Source organism: Thermobia domestica, chromosome 11, assembly GCF_964235325.1.
Source record: "Thermobia domestica chromosome 11, izTheDome1.hap1.1, whole genome shotgun sequence".
Classification (NCBI taxonomy): domain Eukaryota; kingdom Metazoa; phylum Arthropoda; class Insecta; order Zygentoma; family Lepismatidae; genus Thermobia; species Thermobia domestica.
The window spans coordinates 46,301,063-46,312,392 of NC_137464.1; the positions used below are offsets into that span (position 1 = coordinate 46,301,063).

Consider the following 11,330-nt stretch of genomic DNA (forward strand, 5'->3'; position numbering starts at 1 on the left):
AATAATTGTTTCAAACACGATTTATCCTCTTTGATACTCAGAGAGGTCTCCAACTTTGTATCGTAACTCTCTGCCATTTCAACACATTTCTATCTACTCAGGCTGACATATTATAATCACCTCATTCACCACTAACAACAGCCACGCGCTGCACACAATCCTCAGTGTTACAACCTTACGCATCTTAAGTGTTGCAAACCACAGGTGTTACCAATATTTTGACATCCAGCTGTATCTAGTTTGACTTACAGTAACTGCACTTATATAATGTAATCGGTTTTTCTAACAACAATTATTTATTTATTAAATTATATTCGGGTAAACTTTAAGAAAAAGGAGAAAAAAGTTCATACATATTTACTTTCCAGATTTTAATTTACATTACAGTGAATTTTGATCCGAAAATATTTATAAACCATTTCTCTCATGTTCAATGATGGTACTGTTCTTTTCTGGTCTGCAGTGACAGATTTTGATTTGCATGTTACGTGGGTATTTATGTACAAAACTCCAACGGCTAAAGGTGTATTTTTTGCTTCTTATGTTACGTAGGTATATGCGTTTTTAATGTAAGGCAATATTCCAGAAAATATATAGATGCGAAATATTTTTTTAAAAAAAGAACGGCCTATGTTTAGCAGAAGGCGTCCAGCTCTTTTTTCTAAAAAATTGTTACAATTTTGGTTATTTCTGTTCACATTAGGTTAATTTGGGTTAGAGTAGGTTAGTTTAGGTAATTTTAGGTTCGGTTCGGTTAGGTTAGAATATGTTATGTTATGTTAGTGTAGGAATCCAGCATAATTTTCCAAAAAGTGATAGAATTTCGCTTATTTTTATCATTAGATTCAGGTTAGCTTAGGTTAGATTTGGTTACGTTATTTTACGTCTAAGTACTTGCATTATCCATTTCTCCTGTAAATTTTGTGTTTTTCACGTGCTTCTGGACCACTTCTGCTAAACATACTCCAAAAGAACAACTGATCACATGAATTGTGCTAGACACAGAAAATGTACACGTTTTGGTTTTGTTTCTTGAAAATAACTTTATAAATTTTAATATTTATGCCCCAAAAATGCTAATGCCAGGCCTTTGTTTTTACAAAATAACCTTCTTTTACTTTTTCCATAATTTTTTATATCTTAATTATGCTATTTATGCTAGCCAGATGAAATGTACAAAACATGTTTTAAGTTCCTCAAAACAAATAGTTTTTTTTAAATAACTATTTGCATAAGAGTCACGGGTGCATAACTATTTTAATAGCAGAAATTGCAATGTTTATTTTGTGTTCTGAAAATAACTCATTTTCTCAAGCAAATATGTACATTATTTATGCTATTCTTTTTATAAAAGCTGAATCCACAAGGCTAAAAACAACTATATTGTTGTCTAGATTTCCCAGATATTTATAGTTTAACAGACAATAGTTTAGACAATAATAAACTTGTTATTTAGTTTCCGTGCTTACTTTTCTTTAAGTATATAAATTTCACACTTATTTTTTTGACACTATATTGTTCAACCTAAATTTTTTTTTTTTGTAATTATTATTTTTAAAAACTCAAAAACCAACATAACTGTTGTACGTTACATTTATATCCTTCAAACTACCGATGCGAAAATATAATTCACATGTATGAACACAAACAAAATTTTAGTGGATAGGAAAAAATAATTTCTTATTGAAAATTTACTGCAATGCTGTGACTATTATATTGAAAATATGAGAGAGCCGAGGTGACAGACAGACCATGAACAAAAAAGGCCACAGAAACAATAGGAAAACACACGCACACACACATCCATTTATATATTATTTATAACAAGCGGAAAATATACATCATATATTTTTGCAGCCCAGTTAACAACAAGATGCTGGAAGTAATGTACATCAACACCATAAAAATTATTAACACTAAAATGACTTTGATTATATAGAGGCCACATAGAGTATTGTGTTGTTGTAAAATGTATACTTCCGGTTGTTCAGAAAGATTTTGTAAAACTTCCGAAGTAGTTTTTTAAAAAGTTTTTTTTAAATCAAATGCATCAGTTTTTAAAAGTAGAATTCTATTGACCTTTGCTTAAAAGTTTTTTTTTTTTGTTAGATAACGAGCAAAAATACACAGTTGGTGCATTCAAAGCATAGCTTTTTTCTAAAAAAAAATCTTGGTTACTAGTTGGTTATGTACATAAAATGTTGTTTTTTAGTAATTTCAATTAAAACTTCACATTCTGAAGGTAGATGGGAATACTTATTATATTGTATGTTCAATACTGGACTGTACAAATGTTTCTTGAACTAGGTGCAATTGACTTAAAGCAATAGGAATTATTATAAAGTTTAACAAAGTTGTTGGCAAATAGGAATCATTTTTCAGTGTGTAATAATTTCGACTGTTCTTACATTATTTCGTACATGTTACGTGACTTGACTTATCAAAGAAGAGTTAATTATTTGTCACTATCATTTAACATTTTTAAAATTTTAAAAAAGTTAAGTTACATGATATGTGTCTGTTATACTTATTATATATACACATGGTGTTTCAAAACAACACCAACAACGTTTTGGAGGTAATTCCTGACACCAAGATAAGACACAAAGTATAGATCAATCTGGTTGCACAAATGCTTCTTTTTGGAGTTATAGGCTGCCAAAAACATGAAAAAATGAGCTTTAAAGGTCTATAGCTAGAATACTATGTGACCTACCATAGCCGGGTCAAAACTTCACTTAGGAATTAATATATGCGCTATCCAAAAATACATGTTTCAGAACCTTGCAGTACTCACGCAACAATGTTTATAGATGGAGTTTGGCTTACGTCATATAATTTGAAATATTTGCCAACTACCCTTATAAAACTTGTTGCGGAAATACCACAGAATTCTGAAACATGGATACTTGGATAGGGTACGTACTAGTTCCTACTTAGTCTTGACTCAACTACGGTAGGTCCCATAATATTGGAGATATAGACCTTTAAAGTTCATTTTTTAACGTTTTCAGCAGCCTATAACTCCGAAATTATAGATTTCTGCACCCAGGTTAGTCTATACTTTTTGTCTGATCTTGGTGTAAGGAATCACCTCCCAAATGTTGTCGGTGTTGTTTTGAAATACCTTGTATACATACATATGGGTCGATACGTGAAAATTTCGAATAAATTTGGTGGCTCATATGTTCCTTATATTCATTGAAATAACTAACAGTGGCACGAATATGCCGCGTGAAAGAGTTTTGATTATACGGGGTATTATTTTCTCAGTTAATATTGAAAGTGATTCCTACCGCTTCCGTTTTTAGTAGATATATTAGAGCGGAGAATGAATATATTCTTGGAATGCTTAATTGATAACAAAAACCTGGTCTTCGCTCTCTATTACTGTTTCTACTCTATAGCAATTTCACGTTAAAACCAAAAGTTGTTTATTTCAGCTATTTCCGCTATGAAAAGAGGGCTTAGAGAGATGATACGTATTCTCAGAACGCTAAATTGATTTCAGAAAACGTTTCTCATTATCTAGTATAGTTTATGCTCTATGTAAATCAATTATATATCCATGTCACATTTCATTCAATGTTAATAGCTCATCAGATATTGATGGCTCTACAATATCCTTAACATAAAAATGTGTCTTGGTCAACTTCATTGAAGCTCAATCTGACGTAATCAGACGATGAAGATAGGACCTCTAGGTTTTATTACTTTATTGAAGCTCAATCTGACGTAATCAGACGATGAAGATAGGACCTTTAGGTTTTATTACTTCATTGAAGTTCAATCTGACGTAATCAGACGATGAAGATAGGACCTTTAGGTTTTATTACTTCATTAAAGCTCAATTTGACGTAATCAGACGATGAAGATAGGACCTGTAGGTTTTATTACTTCATTGAAGCTCAATCTGACGTAAATAGACAATGAAGATAGGACCTTTAGGTTTTATTACTTCATTGAAGCTCAATCTGACGTAAATAGACGATGAAGATAGGATCTCTAGGTTTTATTACTTCATTGAAGCTCAATCTGACGTAAATAGACGATGAAGATAGGACCTTTAGGTTTTATTACTTCATTGAAGCTCAATCTGACGTAGTCAGACGATGAAGATAGGACCTCTAGGTTTTATTACTTCATTGAAGCTCAATCTGACGTAAATAGACGATGAAGATAGGACCTCTAAGTTTTATTACTTCATTGAAGCTCAATCTGACGTAAATAGACGATGAAGATAGGACCTCTAGGTTTTATTACTTCATTAAAGCTCAATCTGACGTAATCAGACGATGAAGATAGGACCTTTAGGTTTTATTACTTCATTAAAGCTCAATCTGACGTAATCAGACGATGAAGATAGGACCTTTAGGTTTTATTGCTTCATTAAAGCTCAATCTGACGTAATCAGACGATGAAGATAGGACCTGTAGGTTCTATTACTTCATTGAAGCTCAATCTGACGTAATCAGACAATGAAGATAGGACCTTTAGGTTTTATTACTACATTGAAGCTCAATCTGACGTAATCAGACAATGAAGATAGGACCTCTAGATTTCATTACTTCATTGAAGCTCAATCTGACGTAATCAGACGATGAAGATAGGACCTCTAGGTTTTATTACTTCATTGAAGCTCAATCTGACGTAATCAGACGATCAATATAGGATCTCTAGGTTTTATTACTTCATTAAAGCTCAATCTGACGTAATCAGACGATGCAGATAGGACCTTTAGGTTTTATTACTTCATTAAAGCTCAATCTGACGTAATCAGACGATGAGAATAGGATCTTTAGGTTTTATTACTTCATTAAAGCTCAATCTGACGTAATCAGATAATGAAGATAGGACCTCTAGATTTAATTACTTCATTAAAGCTCAATCTGACGTAATCAGACGATGAAGATAGGACCTTTAGGTTTTATTACTTCATTAAAGCTCAATCTGACGTAATCAGACGATGAAGATAGGACCTGTAGGTTTTATTACTTCATTGAAGCTCAATCTGACGTAATCAGACGATGAAGATAGGACCTGTAGGTTTTATTACTTCATTAAAGCTCAATCTGACGTAATCAGACGATGAAGATAGGACCTGTAGGTTTAATTACTTCATTAAAGCTCAATCTTACGTAATTAGACTATGAAGATAGAGCCTGTAGGTTTTATTACTTCATTAAAGCTCAATCTGACATAATCAGACGATGAAGATAGGACCTTTAGGTTTCATTACTTTATTGAAGCTCAATCTGACATAATCAGATGATGAAGATAGGACCTCTAAGTTTTATTACTTTATTGAAGCTCAATCTGACGTAATCAGACGATGAAGATAGGACCTCTAGGTTTAATTACTTCATTAAAGTTCAATCTGACGTAATCAGACGATGAAGATAGTACCTCTAGGTTTTATTACTTTATTGAAGCTCAATCTGACGTAATCGGACGATGAAGATAGGACCTCTAGGTTTAATTACTTTATTAAAGCTCAATCTGACGTAATCAGACGATGAAGATAGAACCTCTAGGTTTAATTACTTCATTAAAGCTCAATCTGACGTAATCAGACGATGAAGATAGGACCTTTAAGTTTTATTACTTCATTGAAGCTCAATCTGACGTAATCAGATGATGAAGATAGGACCTCTAAGTTTTATTACTTCATTGAAGCTCAATCTGACGTAAATAGACGATGAAGATAGGACCTCTAGGTTTAATTACTTCATTGAAGCTCAATCTGACGTAAATAGACGATGAAGATAGGACCTCTAGGTTTTATTACTTCATTGAAGCTCAATCTGACGTAATCAGACGATGAAGATAGGACCTTTAGGTTTTATTACTTCATTGAAGCTCAATCTGACGTAATCAGACGATGTAGATAGGACCTTTAGGTTTTATTACTTCATTGAAGCTCAATCTGACGTAATCAGACGATGAAGATAGGACCTTTAGGTTTTATTACTACATTGAAGCTCAATCTGACATAATCAGACGATGAAGATAGGACCTTTAGGTTTTATTACTTCATTGAAGCTCAATCTGACGTAATCAGACGATGAAGATAGGACCTCTAGGTTTTATTACTTCATTGAAGCTCAATCTGACCTAATCAGACGATGAAGATAGGATCTCTAGGTTTTATTAGTTATTTTCAAGAAGTAATAATTATTAAAACTAATTTGCATAGCCTATTTGCAATGTCTATCAGTTCGTTCGGAAGACAAAAAATCTCCAGAAATACTTTATGAATCATCACTAAATTTTGTTACGGTGCAGAGGATCGAATGTTAGAATTAGAGTTCATAGATGGAGGTGATTCATATTTGGAAGTGATAGAAATCAACTATTTAGAGTTTTAATGTTGTTTAATATAGAGCAAGAGCGGTAGTAATAGATAGCGACAATCGTTTCCTGCAATCTATTAAGCATCCCATGAATACATTTCATCGTCATCCGTAACTTTCTACTAAAAACCTAAAGTGATGGAAATCCACTACAACTTCCGGTTTCAATATTGATCTAGAAAGATCACAGAATGCGAGAACCAGCTTTTTGAAACCGATTTACCTCTCTATGAATTAATTATTTCTTCTTCTTCTTTAAACAACACAAAGATCCTATCTTCATCGTCTGATTACGTCAGACTGAGCTTCAATGAAGTAATAAAACCTAGAGGTCCTATTTTCATCGTCTATTTACGTCAGACTGAGCTTCAATGAAGTAATAAAACCTAAAGGTCCTATCTTCATCGTCTATTTACGTCAGACTGAGCTTCAATGAAGTAATAAAACCTAGAGGTCCTATTTTCATCGTCTATTTACGTCAGATTGAGCTTCAATGAAGTAATAAAACCTAGAGGTCCTATTTTCATCGTCTATTTACGTCAGATTGAGCTTCAATGAAGTAATAAAACCTAGAGGTCCTATCTTCATCGTCTGATTACGTCAGACTGAGCTTCAATGAAGTAATAAAACCTAGAGGTCCTATTTTCATCGTCTATTTACGTCAGATTGAGCTTCAATGAAGTAATAAAACTTAGAGGTCCTATCTTCATCGTCTGACTACGTCAGATTGAGCTTCAATGAAGTAATAAAACCTATAGGTCCTATCTTCATCGTTGATCCTTAATCAACACAAATAAAATGGTAGCAGATAGCGAGAAATGACTTTCCGCGATCAATTTACCATCCCAAGAATATTTTTTTACACTATTAACACTAATTTCTCTGTACTAAAACTGGAAATGGTGGACATATACCACCACTTCCGTTTCCAATGTTAAATGAGAAAATGATCACTCCATTCAAACCAAGTTTCTTCACCCAGAGTAGATGTGAGACTTCTAATTGCTATTAGATATAGAAGGTGGCCCAAAAGTAGGTATGCACCTCTGCATTGATCAAATATAACATTCTAGCTTATAGGTTTATTTGCTTCGGCTGTTCCGAGCTTAAGATATAAGTAAAAAGACAATAAGAACAAATAATAAAGAAACAGTCTACTTGATGGATAACAATAAGAAATTATATAAAAATTAATGAGTTGATCAGTACGGGACTGTATACCTACTTTTGGGCAACCCTGTATACAAATTGTGAAGAAAATACGAGATTTGGAATCATAGAATGAATTGCAGGAATGAAGAGTAGTAAAGAAAGTTAATGAAGGACGATAGATGATGAAGATAATAGGAGAAAAGAAGAAACAGTATGCTTGACCATCTCATTTGGTACTCTCATTAGATCACCGAGCTGATAGAGGAAAAGCAGAAAGAAAACCAGGAACAAGAAGACCAAGGATAGAATATCTAGATGCAGTTAAGAACAAGAGACCTTATGAAAGTATAAAACAGCTCTCCCAAGGGAGAGAAAAGTTCTAAAATTTTCATTTTATCCATCAACCTACAGTTGAGGTGAGAAAGAAGAATATATATATATATATATATATATTTCCTATTATAATCATCTACACATTCAAAAGCTCTTATCTTTATATGTTAACTTATTTTTCGTTTCCAGCATAGGTCACATATGAATTAGAAATATGTTCTAGTAATCTTTGACGATTTTCATGAGCAAAAGAATTACTATTTGCTTTAAATTTAAATAACGTTAAAACAGACATATTGTAACATGTAAAAGATGTAAACAAGTAGCAATGACAATTATAAATTCTAATAAATAAAACTTGTGTTTGGACACATCGGTAACAAAAATAAATGACCGTATTCTAATATGAAATTATTGCAGTACATGTCATATATTCTTCCTGTTTTGATCACATATTCATATACATATTTTTTTACGTAACAATATTATGGACATAGATTTGAAAGTATTACTGAGGAAGCGAGAGAGAATTATATTTATAGTATGTATTTCCGTATGACGAGTTAGAATACAAACATTTGTTGTTGTTTTTATATTTCTATATGGCCGTCCAGGGAAAGCTTCATCTTGAAAAAAAAGAAAACCGAATATCCATTGAAACAAAAGCATGCGTTTACGGGAAAGACGAATTTTTGGCATCAGTTAGATGATGATAAATTGCCAAGCACAATTTTAAATCCTTTTCGAATCCCATCAATTTCCCAGTAAACATAGGTCGAAATGATTAATAGCCACAAAAGGATCTGATCTATATTAGGCATATACATATACACACGTTTCATATGAATATATATATATATATATATATATATATATATATATACACGAGAATACATTCTCATTCACTCAGTGAAGTGCTATTTACACAAATGTAGGTAAATACATTCGAACATTACAGCTCTACCTCCCTGCTACCGTCACTAAAAATGCTCTTGTAAATACGTGCAACAAACAGTTCTACGATCAACTAACATGAACAATTGAACATTTCGAGATTGTATATAGAGACTGCACTTTGATATAACATAATATAACAAACAACTACCTGCAGCCAAAATTGACAAGAAATCTCTATTAAATGCGTCAGTAATACAATGTAAAATGTCACTCCACGTTAAAATCAGTTGTATGTAGTAGTTGTTGTTGCTGAGATACCTGAAACGGATGTTGAATGTCAGTAATGTTTGAAGAATTTTATTGACATGGATATTTAAGTAAATATCAGTTTGCTCTCTACATAATATCAATTATGTGTTTAGAGGATAACGTGACAAAGAGACAAGCAATATAAATGTATTTATTACGCTAGACAGAGAAGGCACACTCTCTATGCCCTTTGACAAACATTCAATACGTTTTAAGCGTAAAACATGAGGAGTAGATAAACGTTTGACGTACTTACTCTCTGATCTCAACTTACCGAGAACATCGATCAGTAAGACGCCGAATACTAGCAGAAAAAAAAAATGGTTTGTCACAGCCGTGAAACACAGCCGCGAGGTGCACTAGAATAGAACTGGCTGTTGTAGTGACGGTGGAAAGATTCTGGTCCATTTGTTGTCCTAGGTGCTGGAGATGGTTCACAAGCCCACATCACTGGAGGGTACCTGAAAAGTAAAGTAATAATGAATACCATATTCTATCACCGTTTAATTTTTTATTTTGAAATAATATTTTAATTTCCAGAACTGCTATAAAGTAGAAACTAATTTTCGGATCTTATTTCATATAATACTTTACTATTTCTGTGCGCTATTTCTATATTCATGCCTTTAATTTCTCAAACGAGAATGCTTCTAGCCTATATACTAGACAGTTTTTAATTACTTTGGCTGGAGACCCTCTACCTCTTTAATTTTGATATTTATCATTCTTTAATAGTTAAAACTAAGTTAAGTGGTTTTACACAGATCGGGACGGGTGTAAGCCACAGGGTTGTTATTGCCCCAAAATCCATTATAACTTTTACATTTATCAAACCGGAATGCTATTTCTGATTTGCAATATTACCTGCAATTATCTTCGATGTAGTTGTTCAGCACATAATCTGAAAATCTAAATCCTTTGGTGTCAGGTGCCACCGAAATCAGATCAGCAAAGGCATCTGGTACTTGCTCTGGAGATAAATACGGGAGCCAAGAACCTAAAAAGCATAGAAATTAAATTGAGTTCAACATTATTGACTTTTTAAGAGTAGTTTTGCCTAGAGTAGTAGCCACAAATTCATATTTAGAAGACATAATCTAATGTCATGATAGTAGATTTATTTCAAAAGTCCACAGCTTAAAGAAATAACTATAAAACCGAAAAGAAAAGTAACTAAGGCACAAATCATAATGGTACATACCTAACTGTGACTTTGAATCTATTGGGGGCGCGGTGGCTCAGTGGTAGAGCGTTCACCTCCGGTGCATGGGGTCCTTGGTTCGATCCCAGGTCGCGCCGTGTGAACTTTGTGGTGGACAAACACCGTGCTCGTGGGTTTCTCGGGGTTCTCCCGTTTCCTCCCACTTTCTTCATTCCACCATTTCAGTCATTTCTCAGTATCACCGTCTCCTTTAGCCTAACCAGCATAACCGTGGGACGTTAAACTTAAAGATTTTTTTTTACTTTGAATCTAAATAGGCACTACGGAGATCGCTATCACTTTGTATCTTTCGCCACCATGCTTGACCTAGGTGGAACCTGCAACAACGAATATCACAGTCTGGAAACATCACTCTGATAGCTTCTATGGCAGAATTTTCGAAGTCTGTGTAAATATATCTGAGTGTCACTCTTGTGTCTAAACTGATAACCATCTTCCACATATCTTCGTAAGTTTGTTTATCTTTCTTTGGCAATAACGCGAAGCATAGAGGAACATAATATCCATTCTTATAGCCGTGAATGGTATATAGCTGGGCAAAATGTCGTGGAGAATATGTAAATGTCCCGTCAGCAAACAATTCCATGTCCTGGAAAACACACCGGAACCTGAAATGAAAAAGAATAAAGGAATAATAATAACGAATAAGAATAAAGAACACATAGAAGCGAAACATTTTCTTCACTAGGTCTATATAGAAACAACTATATAAAAACAACATCAAAATCAACAACTAAAAAATAACACATTCCTGATGTTTTAATTGCATGTAAAAAGGACTATTTGCGCTGCTTCATTGACGTACAGAAACCTTTCTCCAGCCATAGTTATATCGTTTGTTTTTTCTTTCAATTGTTGAATAGCTTCGGTGATATCTTTTGGTTTACTAGACATTTTCTTCTTCCGAGATCGATACAATGCTTCTCTGCATGTTTTCATAACCTTATGATCAAGCTTGTCAGTTTTGAACTCTCCTTTCTTATGACTTTATTTGGCCGTTCGTCAAGGCATTCTACAGCACGACGTTTACAGTTTTCCCTCAACAAATGCCTGTTAATATTCCA

The 11,330-nt window shown here is 33.4% G+C and overlaps 1 non-coding gene across 1 annotated transcript; it reads left to right on the forward strand.

Moving 5' to 3' along the window:
* The first annotated feature begins 10,271 nt into the window (after positions 1-10,271).
* TRNAR-CCG (transfer RNA arginine (anticodon CCG)) lies at positions 10,272-10,343 on the forward strand. The gene has a single exon. It is a non-coding gene; the product is annotated as a tRNA-Arg (tRNA).
* The last annotated feature ends 987 nt before the right edge of the window (positions 10,344-11,330 follow it).